The 17,085-nt window shown below is 39.7% G+C and overlaps 1 protein-coding gene across 3 annotated transcripts in view; it reads right to left on the bottom strand.

Moving 5' to 3' along the window:
- Positions 1 to 17,085, bottom strand: part of FAM126B (family with sequence similarity 126 member B) — a 1,024,500-nt gene that overhangs the window by 665,781 nt on the left and 341,634 nt on the right. For 2 of the 3 annotated variants that reach the window (XM_044075703.1, XM_044075705.1), the window contains exon 3: positions 11,189 to 11,340. The exons of the other annotated variant lie outside the window; for it this stretch is intronic. The gene's annotated coding sequence lies outside the window, so the exon portion shown is untranslated. The remainder of the gene's footprint in view (positions 1 to 11,188; positions 11,341 to 17,085) is intronic. 3 annotated transcript variants of the gene reach the window in all.

The raw sequence follows: 17,085 nt of genomic DNA on the forward strand, positions 1-17,085 counted from the left end.
ACAATTATGTCTTCCAGAAATGTGTCCATTTATGCCTTTCCTTGGTTTCCATATTTCTCTGCTTTAAATAACTTTATAAAATTTCCAAAATATCTCATAATACTTCTATAAGATCTCTGCTTATTTTTCTTATCACAGGCTCCCTAAGTTTTGCAACACCCAATTCTACTTTGTTGCCAAAGTCTTTGTGCTTTGGGGTTATTAAAAAAATGGTTGCTTTAACAGCAACCTTTCTAAACACATGCATATTATACAATGCCCCCTTGATTTCCTTTGATCACTTTGCAGTTTCTTCTCATGTCTTGTGCAATTCTCCTTAGTCTACATAATTCCTATTACTTCTTTTCCATATCTCTATTTCTTTCTTATTTGTATCATGATTTTTAAATTCAAGCAGAAGAAATTTTTACTTTCCTTAACTTTTGATTTCTACCACCCATTCCTTCAATCCTTTTCTTTTTTAACAAGTAAGTAAGAAAGCACCAGTGCACATTTTTACCATGCATCTTTACCTTTGTTTTTATTGGTGCTCAATTCAAAATAGTTATTGGTATCTTTCAAATCTTTTTTATTTATTTATTTTATTTTTACATTTGTTAACCAGGTTAGTGCCACTAGGCCCAGAGAGCCCTTTTTCAGTGGAGACTCAAGGAGAAAAGCTCAGAAAAGTAATTAAAGAAGAAAAACCTAACAATTCAAGTTGTACGATACTTAGTACAAAACAGAGAGAAATATAGAAGGCAAAAGTATAGTATTTTGAAAATGTAGTAACAATATGTTTGAGAAATTTGGTTAGCATTAAGTTATTTACAAGGAATGTAGTAATGCCTAAAATAAAAAAAAATTCAGAGTAACATCATGACATAGTACAATAAAGATGCATTTAATAGCACAGGTACTAACTGTAGAGAAGGTAATATATGTAGACAGTTCAGGCAGATACCAGTCAGATATGTTAATTGAGAGAAGCAGAAGGATTTGTTAGGTAATTTCCTGACAAGGACAGATCCATGCATGTTGGAAATTAATTTTTAGTTGCTTTTTGAATTTGCCACTTTTGGTAGTGGAGCGAAGGGACAATGGAAGCTTGTTCCATGAGTAAGCAAGTATTTTTCCGATATTTTTGTTTTGCTTGATCACCTGCAGAAGGTTTTGTTGTGTGCTTCAGAGGTCACGATTCGGTGTGTAGGGTGTAATTATGGATGTATGGGCAGGCCAGGAGATGGGGCTATTTAGGATGCTGTGTGCAATTTGTAGTTGTGATATTTGAAGCACGTGTGGGAGCTCAGGCCATCTTAAGCTTTTCAGGAATATACAATGATGGGATTTGTAGCTATTACTGGCTGCGAATCTGGCTATCTTGTTACAGGTGGTTTATAGTTTGGTTAAGAAATTATTTTGTAGGTTAGTAAGTATGGGAGCAGCATACAGCAGGGATGGCAGAATAAATGTTTGAGCCAGTACAGGTCTAGATTTGTTAGCTATATATTTGTTGTTGCAGTATAGAAGACCTAGTTTTTGATTGGAATTTTTGATACAATTTAAGATCTGTAGGTTGAATTTTAATTGGTCGTCTATAGTAACACCAAGCAATTTGGTGTTTGAGTCAATGGTGATTTTGTATTATCTAAGGATGAGATGGTGAAGTTGTCTTTAACTGGACTGTGGTTTTTTGGAAGGAAGAGGAGAAGCTTGGTCTTTTTGGGGTTGAGAAGCAGGTTGTTTTCAGTTACCCATTGTTCTACAAGGTGCAGAGATTGGTGAGTAACAGTGTGGAGATTTTGTATATTGTCAGAGGTGTTAATAATAGTGGAATCTGCTGCATACTGTATTAAGGTAGAGTGGGGCAGGAGACATGGAGATTATTTGTAAACATATTAAACAGTAGAGGGCCCAGGATAGAACCCTGGGGAACCCCGGTCATAACAAGATGGAAAGGGGAGAAGCATGTTTGCCATCTGATGGACTGATATCTATTTGAGAGGTAGCTGTTAAACCAGGAGGTAGTTGAGGTACAGAGTTGTACGTTAGAAAGTTTGTTTAGGAGGATGGGATGGAAAACAGTATCAAATGCTTTGGACAGGTAGAGGAATAGAGCTGATACAAGTTTATTATCTCTGGCTTGGGCAATGTTGTGTGTGAAAGATAGGAGGGCAGTGGTAGTACTGTGCGAGGGTCAGAAAAGTACAGTTTTGTACCTACCATAAATGTAGATGTTCGAAGATCCACATTGCTGCAGTCCTTACTTATGGGTAGTCCTCTGTCCTCGGTCGGCCCGAATACCAAAGTATTAGGCTGACGTCGGTCATGGGCGCTCAGATCTGACATCAGAGCGTCAGGGTATAAAAGCGCATGACCGACGTCATATCCTCAGTCTTTTCTTGCCCCAGATGTCAGAAGGCCCTAAAAAGAAAGGCCACAGCCCAAAAACAGGATACCTCCCAAAAACATGCCCAACAACAACCATCACCCAAACCATATTATCATGCCAAACTACAGAGGGGAAGGAGGGAGGGTAAATTGGACTGCAGCAATGTGGATCTTCGAACATCTACATTTATGGTAGGTACAAAACTGTACTATGTTCTTCATCTCACATTGCTGCAGTCCTTACTTATGGGTAGAATCCCAAAGCAGAGGTAAAGGGAGGATGGCAAAATCATAAAGCATTAGGGGCTGCTAAAATGCCCTGTAATATTGCAGAGGCAAATCCAGCCCTAGACTTAGAATAAAGAGGAAGGTGGTAATGCTTGGAAAAAGTATGTACTGAACTCCAAGTGGCTGCTTCCAAAATATCGTTTGTAGCTACCCCCCTTAGAAAGGCAGTAGAAGTGGCAGTAGCTCTAGTGGAATGAGGTCTGATTCCAGCCGGAACCTCCTTACCATGACGGGAATAACAGAAAGAAATACAAAACCCAATCCATTTAGAAATAGTTTGTTTTGAAACAGGTTTCCCCTGAGAACCCAAAGCAAAAGAAACAAACAACTGCTGAGACTGCCTGAACCCCTTGGTTCTGCTCAAATAATAATGTAACTGTCTGTGAATATCCAAAGTATGCAAAATCTTCTCCCCTTTATTTTGGGGGTTTGCATAAAAAGTAGGCAAATGAATAGTTTGGTTCAAGGCCACACTAGAAACCACTTTAGGCATAAAGGAAGGATTAGTACGCAAAGATACCCTATCCTTATGAAAAATCAGGAAAGGTTCCACTGCCATAAGGGCCTGTAATTCAGAAACCCTTCTTGCAGAGGTAATGGCCAACAAAAAAGCAGTCTTCCATGATAAATACTTTAACTCGGCAGTAGCTGCAGGCTCAAAAGGTTGTAGAGTAAGTTTTTCCAACACAAAATTGAGATCCCAAGCAGGAGTAGGAGCTCTACGTGGGGGTCTTATGTTCTTTGCCCCTCTAAGAAATTGCTTAAACAAAGGATGGGAAAATAAAGGAGGGTCACAGTCATAGTGAGCCGAAATGGCTGCAGCATGAACCTTTATCGAGGAGAAAGACAAACCCTTGTCCAATAACTCAGTAAGATATTGAAGAGAAGCACTTAAATCAGGCTTGGAAACATCAAAGTCCTTCGCTTTGCTCCAAAGAAAAAATCTCCTCCATTTATCTGCGTAAACTTTCCTTGTACTAGGCCTTCTGGCCTCCAAAATAACATTCAAAACTTGTTGTGGAAGCTGAGACCCTCCAGGGTCTAAAACAGAATATGCCAAGCTGTGAGATGTAGAGACTGAATCTTGACATTGAGGAAGTGATTGCCCCCCTGAGACAAAAGATGCGTAATCAAAGGCAGAGGCCATGGAGGCTCCCGTACTAAACTCCTTAGTAGTGGGTACCAGTGCTGTCGAGGCCAATCCGGCGCTATCAGAATCATGGATGGCTTGTCTATTCTGGCCTTCAGGAGTACCTTGGGAATGAGAGGCAGAGGTGGAAAGGCATAGACATGAAGATTGCTCCAACTGAATGATAGAGCGCCCACCTTCCAAGCTGTGGGATGAAACATTTTTGTGCAAAACTTTGGCAACTGGAAATTTAGTGGAGAAGCGAACAGATCTATGTCTGGAGTCCCCCATAACACTGTCAACTTTTGAAACACAAGAGGATCCAGTTTCCACTCGTGAGGATCCACAATTTGTCTGCTCAACACATCTGCTAAGGAGTTCTGTGCTCCTGGTAGAAACCTTGCCTGAAGATTGAGGTGTAAACTGAGAGCAGTCTCCCACAAGATCATCGCTTGCCTGCAAAGAGGGTACGAATGGGTTCCCCCTTGCTTGTTGATGTACCACATGACAGTAGTGTTGTCTGTTTGAATCAACACCTGTCCTGGGTGAAGTAAATCCTTGAAAGCCATCAATGCAAATTGAACTGCTAACATCTCCTTCAAGTTGATATGCAAATGTTGAAGTCTGACAGGCCACATGTCTTGCACCCATTTTCCATTGAGGTGTGCTCCCCAAGCCTTGTCCGAGGCATCTGTCGTTAGTATCTGACTCGCCTCTGGTCGGGTCACAGAGAGTCCCTTGTTTAGGTGACATTCCTGAGCCCACCACAAAAATTCTTTCTGAATGCAAGGTATTATCGGAATGACAGTGTCTAGATCTTGGCAGTGTTGTGTCCATACATTTTGAGATACCATTGAAGCTTCCTCATATGCAGTTTGGCATTGGGAAGCACCAGAATACAAGATGCCATGAACCCCAAGGCTTGAAGGACTGTCCTTGCAGTCAGCCTGGACTGTAGAGACATTTGATGGAAATAAAGAGAAAGGATTCTTTGTTTGTCCGGGGTCAAAAAGGCCATCTGGGAAGCTGTATTCAGTCTCACACCCAGAAAGCACATGTCCTGAGAGGGTACTAGACTGGACTTTGTTTCGTTCACAGAATACCCTAGGCATCTTAACACTACCATCACATACTGAAGATGATGAAGAAGTTCGTCTTTGTGTTGTGCAATAATCAGGCAATCGTCCAAATAAGGATAAATCTGTATTCCTCTTAACCTGAAAAGGCAATCACTGGAGCCAGAACCTTTGTGAACACTCTGGGCAGTAGATAAGCCAAAGGGCAATGCAGAGAACTGATAATGTAAATTTCCAGCCCAAAACGCAGGTACCTCCTGCAACTGGGCCTGATAGGAACATGAAGATAAGCCTCTTTGAGATCCAGAGTTACCATCCAGTGATCTTTTCCCAACAGGGGTAAAAGCTGTTGTAACGTCAGCATTTTGAACTTTGGAATGTCCAGATAAGTGTTGAGGATAGATAAATCCAAAATTGGTCTCCACGTGTTCCCTTTCTTTGGTACTAGAAACAGGCGAGAATAAAATCCTAGTCCCACTTCTGACAGAGGAACTGGCTGTATAGCTCCTATTTGAAGAAGCAAAGAAATCTGCTTGTGAGCCTCTATCCTTTGCCTAGGAGGAACGTCTGGCATGCCTTTGAAAGGAGGCAACATATGGAAATAAAACTTGTAGCCTCGGTTTATAATGTCCAATACCCATTTGTCCTGGGTGACTAAAAGCCAGTTTTGCTTGAAGAGTGCTAACTTTCCTCCCAAAGGAGCTGCCAGGCAAGAAGAATCTGGCAGCTGAAAATGCAGGTCATTGGGCCTGTTTACGAAAGGACTGGCCCCTGCCCTCACCTGCAGATTGTGCAGGCGAACTCCAAGTTCTAGGCCTGAATGTACTGTGAGCTCTGCCCCTGCCATGTCTAGATCTACCCCTAGATTGAGAATCAGAAGAAGGGTAGGTCCACCCCTTAGTAGGCCAATTCCTACTAAACTTTGGAGGTTGTACCTGCAAAAAATCTTTAACAGTCTGCATAGACTTAGCCTTGTCTTCCATTTTCTTCAAAACCGACTCCACAGGAGGACCAAACAAAACTTCAGACTGTTTGGAAATGAAGCAAGGTGTAGTCGATGCCAATGAGGAGATGAAACAATTGCAATTCTAAGAAAAAGATACTTGTTTTCCAACCAACAAAACGATAACCGCCACACAAATTCTGCAGTAGTATCTTCTTTATTGACCTAGGTTTCGTCCTTACGAACTTCTTCAGACTGTAAAGGGGCATCCAGAATTCTAGTTTTAACATGCTCGGACAAATTCTGATCCTTAAGCCAGGCATGCCTACGAAGAACTGAACCAGTGGCAGCCACCCTAGAAGAGGCCTGTACAGCATCAAAACCACATTGCAAAAAATGCTTACCCACCTGTTCAGAGACATGTACTAAATCCTGCAATTCTTTACACTCTATACCCTCTGCCAAAGCATCCACTTTAGATTTTAGCTGAGAAAGGAGGAAATTCTGATACTTCAACATATGAAACTGGCAATTTAAAGCCCTCATTGCTAAAGTAGAAGAGGTATACACCTTCTTACCCCATCTATCCAAAGCTCTAGCTTCCTTATCTAGAGGAACCGGATTCTTTACAACAGAGGCTCTAACACCCTTAGGCCCCTGACTAATAGTTTCTGGGTCCGCCCTAGGACTCTTATACAGATATTTATGAGCCTCAGGCACCCTGTAATATCTGTCCGGTTTAACTGGCGCAGGAGGCAAAGAATCTGGATTAAGGGAAGCCTCCGAGAAAACATCTTGAACAACATCCAAAACAGGAGGTATAGCCAAGGGTCTATGCTGTGGTAAAAACAAGAATTCCCTAAGCCTCTTCCGTGAATCAGAGAAATCCTGTCCTTCCCACTTAAAATGCTCCCTCATGGAATGCAGAGTTTCTGAAAATGAAAAATCCTCTGGAGGAGAAGCAGAAGGAGTGGAATCCTCTGCATCAGAATCCGAATAAGGATGAAAATCTAGAATATCTTCAGCAGAAGACTCAGAGTCATCTGAGGCCTGATCCAAACTGGCTCCACCCTAGGCCTCTTATCAGGAGGGGCATAGAACCTCTAATTAAAGTAATCAAATCTTCTGCCATTTTAAGCATGTGCTTTTTAGGCACAGACCCTGAAGTACCTGAAGGGACACCAGAGGAAGGCAAAACAGACCTGCCCTTAGAAGAAGCCTTAGAAATAGAAGCAGAAGGCCTAACCACCTTAGGCATAGAAGGGAGAACAGTAACTTGAGAGGCCCCTTCAGCCTGACCTGATTCCTGGGAGGCCACATCCTGCAAAATCAATGTTTCCCCCTGAGACTCAACAGAAACTTCAGCCGGATCCACCTTTTCTACTGTAGCTTCTGCAGGACCGGCGTCCGAAACGGACGAATCAACCTGTCTAGGTTTCAAGGATTTGTCTTTGCGCTTCTTCGTGGAAGCGGGCGTCGGAGGATCCGACAGCATATTATAATTACACCGCTTACCAAAGACTAACCTAGCACAATCTAACCTCCTTTTTATAGTGCGCTTATTAAACCTAGCACAAAACCGAACCCGACTACGTCGTGGTCCGGTCCCAAACAAGGAATGCAAAGAGAGTGATAATCCCTATGCGGTATCTGTTTCCCACAAGAAATACAATTATTCACTTTTTCTGACATCCGGTAATTAACTGAGGCAAGAAAAACAAAAATATTCCCAACGGTGTACTTAGCCCAACTTGGTTTCGGTCTGAAACTCGGAATTCGAAAATTTCAGAACGCCGAACGGCACTTGCAACGCTGCTTCTGCATCGGACCATGCGGCAAAAAAGACTGAGGATATGACGTCGGTCATGCGCTTTTATACCCTGACGCTCTGATGTCAGATCTGAGCGCCCATGACCGACGTCAGCCTAATACTTTGGTATTCGGGCCGACCGAGGACAGCGGACTACCCATAAGTAAGGACTGCAGCAATGTGAGATGAAGAACATCCATGCAGCGTGGTTGTAATTAGGTTTGCCTGTAAGAGGTGGTTTAGTATTTGTCTATGTATACATTTTTCCAGTATCTTGGATAAGGGGGATAATATGGCAATAGGCCTGTAATTTGAGGGTTCTGTAGAATTTCCTCCCTTGTGGAGGGGTATTATGAAGAATTTTTCCAGATATCTTGTACTGTATTTTCTTGAATGGATCTACAGATAAGTATAGATACAGGGTATGCTACGGATTCGGCTGCATGTTTCAGAAATAATAGAGGGAGTTTGTTGGCTGATGGGGAACAGGGTCTGAGTTTGTTAAGAAGTGATCTGATGAAGAAGTTGCTATGGGTGCAAGGGAGAATGACGGAAGGGATGAGGTGGGAGGTGGAGACTTAATATCAAGAATTTCTGGTTTAGTAAGCTTTTCTATTGTTTCGATGAAAATGTTAAGCAGAGTTGCAGTTTCATTAGAAGGTCTGTTAGGGAAGGGGTTTGGTGAAGAGGGGTTCCCTGGAGATAGCAATTTATTTATTGAGTACCAGAATTTCTTTGGGTTGGAATGTGTGTTGCTCAGAGATTTTTATTTTTTTTGTCTAGTAGGGCCTGCTTTTTTGTTTGGTTGAGAAGCCGTTTATAATAGTTCAGGTGGAAAGTTGAGTTGTTATTTTTTTCCATGCTCTCCAGACACTGTGTCTCTTGTTCATAAGTGATCGAGTTGCTTGGTTTAGCCATGGTGCACAATTATATTTTAAACTACTTTTTCTACTGGGAGCCAGGGTGTTAAGGGTTTCTAGGAATATATTGCTGAAGCTTTGGACAGCCACATTAAGGGGTAATGTGAGCAGGAATGACCAGTTTACAGTGGACAGTAATTAATTTTTGGTGACAGGGAGAATCCTGTACTGGCGGCTCTCATTAAGATTGAGAGAGTGTCTTACTACTGAGGTAGGAAGGTGGTCACTAAGGGAGCTAAGTAGGATGGAAGGGTTATGATAAGCACTGGGAGTTGAATACTAATATCCAGTCAATGACTAAGCCATTCTGCAAATTTTTTTTCTGGTGCGTGGGCGAGGTGATCAGCTGAATAAAGCCATAAAGGTTTATAGGGTAACTAGTGGATGCAGTATTAACAAGGTTCCAGTCAATATTCATATCCCCAAAGATGATGTTTTCATAGGGAATGGATAAAGAAATCCAAGAAACTGCTTGAGTATGGGAATGTTGCTGCAATGCAAGATTTTTGTGTTGGTTTAGGTTACAGGTTGCTATAAGTATTTCGGCAGAGTAGAAATCAGGGATAGCTATTAAGGGGGGAGGTAAGAGAGCTGGTCAGAGCAGATTATTACTCCTCCACCCCTTTATTTTTTACTTCTATACAGTTGAACAATATTATAACCAGGGAGAGAATTTCACAGTTTGTAATATGAGGTTTTAACCTTGTCTCAGATAGGGCAAGTATATCTGGTTTATATAGAGAAATCCAGGTGTGAAGGAGGGTACTTTTATTGACAACGCTTTGTATATTCATTGACAAAAGAGAGAGATTTTTTGAGGCATGTGATCGTAACAAGTTATTTGTGAGGCAGTTAGAAAGGTTGGGTGCTGTATAAGTATGGTTAGAGTGCTGTTGGCAAGCACCTGGGTTGGGGTGAATATCACCAGATAAGAGTAGTATTGTTCTTTGAATTATTTGTAAGAAGAAATATTTGCAAAGGAACTGATGTTTTGTTTTGATGAGAGGTTGGGCATTTGGTATGTACAATACTTTGAACTTGTGAAACAATATAGTGGTATGGTTAAAGAGAGAGAGAGGGGACAAATAGGGGTGGAGTAGTTATTTATATGGTGGTAGTGGGATAAGAGATTGTGGGAGACGTGGTGATAAGCAGGTGAGGAGCATGGTAAGTGATGAGAGCTGAGAAAAAAAATTAGAAATAGGAGGGAGAGAAACAGAGTTTTAAAAGGTATAGCCATGATTTAGTTTCAGCTCAGAAGTAAAGGGTAACAATTTATTTAAGGTTAGTAGAAGAACTCTTTCACTTAAATACCCATTCTCCTAAGAAATATAATTTATGTTCAGTCTATCACTGTTATTGCACCTTGCTGAATAATATGTAAATTCTGTCTGAACTCCTTGCACTGAATTTACACCTGCTGTACCAAACATTCTCATATATTTCTTCAGAAATATACTGTTTCTGTTATACGTTTCCATTCTAGAGCTCCCTGAAATACCTTCTCTACTGCAAAACAAGTTCCACTTCCCATACAAAAACAATATTCCTTACTGAAAGCTGATTATTTCTCCCAAGATTCTGTTATGCTCCATAACAGCAGTTTTAGGTGGAACATATGTCAGCAGAATCCTCTTCCTCCTTTGCCAATAGCAGCTAACTTCTACAAATCTACAATTATTATCTCGTTTTCCTCTGCTACCATTTATGGAGGCACTCTAAGAATCAGTGTTACAACTACCCTTTTCCACTGCCTTTGTTATTTTGCTGAATCTCCAGTCTGAAATGCTTTCTTTCTCAAAGTCACATGCTTATTTTTGTCCAAATGTGTCTTATGCAACACTGCCATTTGCACTCTACACTTATTAATATAATTTAATACCCTTTGCTTTTTGTCTATAGCTGTACAGTCATTTAACATTCCATGATAACATGGAGAGAGTAGCCATTATAATAAATTATTACTCCCACCTGCTGTCCTTTTAAATGCATATTTCCAACTTTTCACTTACATGGAAAAACTAATATTTGGCAAGCTTGTCGCTTATGCAGTTGCTTCTTCTCATCTCCATTTTAACATGACACATTTTTCAAGGCTTTTTTCTTCAACGAAAACAATCAAACAAATATCTACGTAAACAGATTTTTAGAAACCCCCATCCCTTATTAACTTATAACACATACATAAAACTGTATACATTTTCAAAAAATGGTGCTTACCCCCCCCCCAGCTAGAAGTAGTGCAACAAATCGATGGCTGCACCCACAGGCATTACCTATTCTAAAAGCAAGTTTACCCATCCAAAAGCACATGTTATAACCTGTGCTCCAACACGCACAGATCACTATTTGCTGCATTCCCATCTCCATTCTCCTCCTGCACTTGAGAAACAGCTCATATGCTTTCAATAAACATTAATTTTTAGCTCTAAGAAAAAGTGTACTGGCTGCCCTTAAATTAAATAAACTAAATCATGCAGTGTTATACTAAATGAATTAGAGAATTAAGACTGTTGGGGAGGCAGCTACTTGCATAATATGTTCACTTCTCAAAGAATCAGTGTTCATATTCACTGAACTACTTGCCAGTGTACTTTTAAATGTTAATTGCACTACACCTCTTACATTTCACCCAGCACACAGTGTACATACCTCTTATAATTGTTTGCACCTATAGACTGCTCTTCTCCAAGTAACTTGGTAGGTGGATGACAGAATTTTTGCAAACCTCGTTCAGAACACATTTTGGACTCTCATGATTAATTGCTTGCATGGGTAGACTTCTTGTCTCCCAATGAAAACATCTGTTAATGGAGAAAATAGTAAATGACATTCCAAATACAAGAAATAACTACCATTTTTCAATGTCTTTCGTAATTCTGTCTGATTTTAAGCTCATTTTCTTAGGGTAAAAAACAGTGTATAGCTTAAATCAAGGACATTACTCTAGACACCCACCTCTGTTAAAATGGTACATTATCTTAGTTCAACAAATGACATGACTGATGCACTTTTATATCTCCCATCCTAGCATCCCAAGCTCTCAGCATTATATTAACTTTAATTTGCTTCCTTCCAGGTTTTACTGTCTTGTTACTGCTTAAAGCCCAGATATATTACAATTGAGAAGTACTTTCTTCCTTTAATATATTTAACATATAAAGTAATCACTGTTGGGACTTCCCACACCTCACATTGAAAATACCTCTGACTGTACTCTATACAAAACTGCCTTACAATATAACATGCAATTTACATCATGAACTGTTGATACAAATATGGCTAAGTGACAGTTACTTATTCAGTTCCTTCAGTTTGCTTCTAAGAAAAGCAGCAGTGCCAATTTTTACCATGTATCTTTACCTTTGTTTCTATTGGTGCTTGACTCAAAATAGTTACTGATGTGGTAAGGACAAAAATTGGGTTTATGCTTCATAGTTCACACACCAGTGCAATCCAGCCAACAAAATTCTAGTCTTTTTCAACCACTTCTTACAAAGCTACAATTCTCATTTCTAATCTTATATCTAACAGGATTATGGCTTTACAGTCTCCTATCTATTCGCTAATTTCATAATGTTGCTGTTTTCCTTCTTGATCATTTCCATTTCCCAAAATAATTTGCTGGTTCATGTCCAAGGTACTACTGATTCTTCTAACCAGTTCCTGTACTTCATTCTGTCATTCAAGCATTTTCCTTTACAACAAATGAAAATGTTTCACTGGCAAAGCCTCTCTATGGGCTTTGTTATTGTCAGAGAAGCAAACCCAGTTCTGCCTGCAATCTCACTCCTTATTGGCTAAACTCTTATTTCTTCCTTAGCCAAGTCTGTATCCAGAAATGTCTCAGAAACTCCAGGAAAACTATTCTGAAGACAACTGGCTACAGCAGCTTGAATCTCATATATGCTTCTTAACATTCCTTGACTGTTGGGACACTCATTACCCAAACCAAGCAGAAACTTCGCAGTGTGGAGAGTGTGAAGTTCACTCTTTGAAATATGTTATGCACCTAGTTCACTAATAAAATCTGAACTTTAAAATACATACTACAAAATAATAAAATAGTAGGTAGTCCACAGCTGAGTTAAAATGGAATATCCTTTACTGAAACACACAAACAAGCAATTCTAGTTGGGTATAATGAAAAGCATTAAAGACATTCATTAATTTTTATGTAAAATCAGATTATTTGGAGCAAGGGAGTGGTTACAGAGGGTGGTTCTGTTAAGAGCAATAAAATGTATTAAACTCATTATTTTAACAAATTCCCCCTTCCCCTTACACCATAGTGTAAACTGAGACTGCTACCTTAGAACTGAAAATTAAAAGCTAGAGACAAATTAAAATATATAATATAAGAACAGCTTATTAAGACTAACCTACTAATCCAAACTTTATTAATTAAGAAAACAATTCACTAACAAAATGACTAATTAACAAAAAGTTCTACCACTAAACATCTATCAGAATAAATATGAGTAACTTATAGATTAATAGATTATTACTAGGCTAACTGCCGTCATGGACCATTTTAAGCCTATCCAATTACCCCCACTGTGAGAATCAAACCCTGTACCTTGTGTTTCTAAGGTAAACACCTTAACCATTATGCCATATTTGCTTTATAAAAAGAAACACTTTTAACAAAGATCGCTTTCTTACCAAATACTTCATCAGGTTTGTGTGGAAAACATATTATATTATTATTGGACATGTATATAAATCTCCAGGTGAACAACCAAGTAGGCTGAAAACCATAGCTATAATTGCTAAGGAGCATTCAAAGACCATCGTTACCTACAAACACTCTGCTGTTCCCGGTTTTTAATACGTTTCCCATCTTCCACAATTTTGTCAGGAGGAACTATTCCCACTGGTATGTTTGCATCTTTACTAATATAGGTCTTGGCTGCTCTCTCACAACCAGATTTAAAGCATACACACAATGTGCCCTGTCAATTAACAAATCTTGGGAAAACCAGCCCAGTTGCTTATGTGTACTTTCACAAAACTAATGCAACCTGTTCCCTCCAATTTCTCTGACATGGCAAAAAATCTTAGTTTTTCTCTGTGTGATCTCTCTTCTATATCTACTACTTTGTGAAGCAGCTTTTCTTGATCATTGTCATACCCAGCCGTCCTTGTTTTTACGCCAGACTCTCATTCTTGCAATTTTATCAGTTCATATGAATAGATAGCTAAAGGTTCTTCCATTTTTTCCAGATTTTTATTATTTTACTTTATACATTCGTAAAAATCCACTACCAAATATTAGTGGACCGGAGTTCCGCTGTGGTGACCCCTAACCAGGATAAGCCGAAAGACACAACAACAACATTCCATCAGCTTTGCATAGTTTATTTTAAGTTTTCATACTTGGAGCGCTCTAATCAAATCAACTTGTTAATCTGTGTGCAGCCATGTTGGAATTTCCAAGGTAGTAAAAGGACTGTTAAGAAAACTGTAATGCAACCACAGTCTTCTTAGGAGGGTTATAATTTGTGCAGTGGTCAGATGCTTAGTCCCACCTCTACACAGATGTGAGACCTTTTCTAGAAAAATGTCTAAGATCACTTGCCAGACAAGGATGGGGTATAAAGGCTCAAAAGAGTAGCTTAGGCTTTCCCTCTTCATCCTTATTTGTTTCAGATTCCTGTATCTTCATTTATAAGTATTATTCAGAAGTAGGTGGGGAAACCCTTTCCTGTGTAGTTTCAAATGCCCACTGAACAGACTAATGAATGGTGCGTTACAAACCAAAACCTTACTGATAAACATTTAAAAAATGGGACACAGACCTGCATGGCCAGAACAAAGAAGTCTTGCATCTCTGTAACTGACTAAGGGTCATGCATCTCTGAGGTAAATATCAAAACAATATAAGTTAGGTCTAGCATCAGGAAAGAAATTACATTACATTTGGATGGCAGAAGGATGCAATAAGTTTAACTAGTCATCTGTTTAAGTGCATTTAACATTCTACTCCCCTACATCACTACCTTCCCCTGTACCTTTTTTGTAGATTACCAACTAAATGAGCACTGCCTGCATGCATACATTCAGTACATATCCATGAAACTGAGAAGAGTTTCAGAAGCATCTAAATGTGGAATCATAAATGCACAGCCTGATGCAGGGTCTGTAGAAAGAAAAGTCTGAAATAAGAACTCAACTCAGCCTGGTAAGCAGGACCATCCTCACTTGGTAAGAGATGGTCAAGAAAGGGGTACTTCCCGAGCACAAAAATAATAAAATAATAAAAAGTAATGTTGGTTTTCTTTTCAGTAATGTACTGGTGCCAGAGACAAAAACAAGTGATGGCATGCCACTGGAAGGCTGTCTGGCAGTCTTGGCAACAAGACTGATCTATAATACCCCTCTAACAGTGGATTAGGCTATTACTGCCTTAGTAAAATTCTTGTAGAGCAGGTAACCCAACCAGAGCTGGTCTTTTATCCTAGGCAAAAGGGTTCCAAGGCATCCCCCACATCACCCAATGCCCCATCCTGGTCAACCTACACCATCCAGATTAATTTTCTCTTCTTTTTCTCACAGTTTCTCTTACTCTTCATTTTTTTTTCTGCATTCATTCAACATATTTTAAAGACACCATTTGTTGATTACAAAAAAATAAACAAATAAATACTGGAAAAATGCCCCTGCTAAAGCAGAGCCCTAGGCAGCCACCTAGTTGGCCTACGCCTAAGGCCAGCTATGAACCCAACAGTGGATGATTGAGATAATTAACTTGTAACTATAGAATAATGATAGGATAAAGCTTTACAGCTGAAAGAAGGAAAAGCTTAGTTGCCTCAGCCTGGACTTCTGACTTTTTAACCCCGTGTCCTTCTGCCTTATACTAAATTTCCTTAGATTAGTATCTTTGAGAACAAATCTTCAAGTGAAATTCTTTCCATTTTTTTTTTATTTTTTTACGACAAAGCTATGATTCAAATGGCAGACGAGAATGGCCCTATTCATTTTTTTTTGTATTTTTGCCTTTCTTTACTCTTGCTGTCTATTGATCATCAGCCACTCACAGTCAAGTCGTCAGTTTGTTCCACATCACCACAGTGAGGGTGGACTAGGAGGCAATTGTGCCGGAGCCATAGGTCAAGGAAGCACAAGCATTCCCCCACTTTAAACAGGCTGCATGAATGTGCCATATCTAACTCTTTTCCCACCTTTAATGTGACCTATAACCTCTACAATTCAATTGAAAAACAAACAAATCTGTTAGGGAAAAATATAAAAAATAAAAAACATACAATAAGCTGGTTGCATAAGTGTGCAAACCCTTAAACTAATACTTTGTTGAAACACCTTTTGATTTAATTACAGCATTCAGTCTTCTTGTGTACACACCTGCAATCAATTAAAGAGACTCTGATTAACCCCAAATAAAGTCCAGCTGTTCTATTAGGATTTTCCTGACATTTACTCAGTTGCCTGCTACAGCAAAAGCCATGGTTCAGACAGCTTACAAAGCATCAAGGGGATCTCATTGTTGAAAGGGATCAGTCAGGAGAAGGGTACAAAAAATGGAACACAGTGAAGACAGTCAGCAAAAAGTGGAGAAAATATGGGACAACAGTAACATTGCAAAGAACTGGATGTCCCTCCAAAACTAATGAAATAAGATGAAAACTGGTCAGGGAGGCTGCCAAGAGACCTACAGCAACACGTAAGGAGCTGCAGGAATTTCTGGCAAGTACTGGTTGTGTACTACATGTGACAACAATCTCCCATATTCTCCATATGTCTGGACTATGTGGTAGGGTTGCAAGATAGAAGCATTTTCTTACACAGAAAAGCATCCAGGTCTGGCTAAAATTTGCAAAACAACACATCAGGTCTCCCAAAAGCATGTGGGAAAATGTGTTATGGTCTGATGAGACCAAGGCTGAACTTTTTTGGTCACAATTCCAAAAGGTATGTTTGGAGCAAAAACAACACTTTGCATCACCAAAAGAACACCATCCTCACGGTGAAGCATGGTGGCGGCAGTATCATGCTTTGGAGTTGCTTTTCTTCAGCTGGAACTGGAGCTGTAGTCAAGGTGGAGGGAATTATAAACCGTTCCAAATATCAGTCACTTTTGTCCAAAAACTTCAGGTGTCTGCTAGAAAGCTGACGATGAAGAGGAATTTCACCTTTCAACACAACAATGACCCAGAGCATACATCCAAATCAACAATGGCTTCACCAGAAAAAAAATTAAGTTTTGGAATGGCCCAGCCAGAGTCCAGACCTAAAGCAAACAGAAAATCTGTGGGGTGACCTGAAGAGGGCTGTGCACAAGAGATGCCCTCGCAATCTGACAGATTTGGAGCACTTTTGCAAGGAAGAGTGGGCAAATATTGCCAAGTCAAGATGTGTCATGCTGATAGACTCCTACCCAAGAAGACTGAATACTGCAATTAAATCAAAAGGTGCTTCAACAAAGTATTATTTTAAGGGTGTGCACACTTATGCAACCAGCTTATTGTATGTTTGTTATTTTTTATATTTTTCCCCTAACAGATTTGTCTGTTTTTCAATTTAAT

The sequence above is a fragment of the Protopterus annectens genome, chromosome 6.part1, assembly GCF_019279795.1.
Source record: "Protopterus annectens isolate FY-2018-M chromosome 6.part1, PAN1.0, whole genome shotgun sequence".
In the NCBI taxonomy this organism is placed as follows: Eukaryota; Metazoa; Chordata; order Ceratodontiformes; family Protopteridae; genus Protopterus; species Protopterus annectens.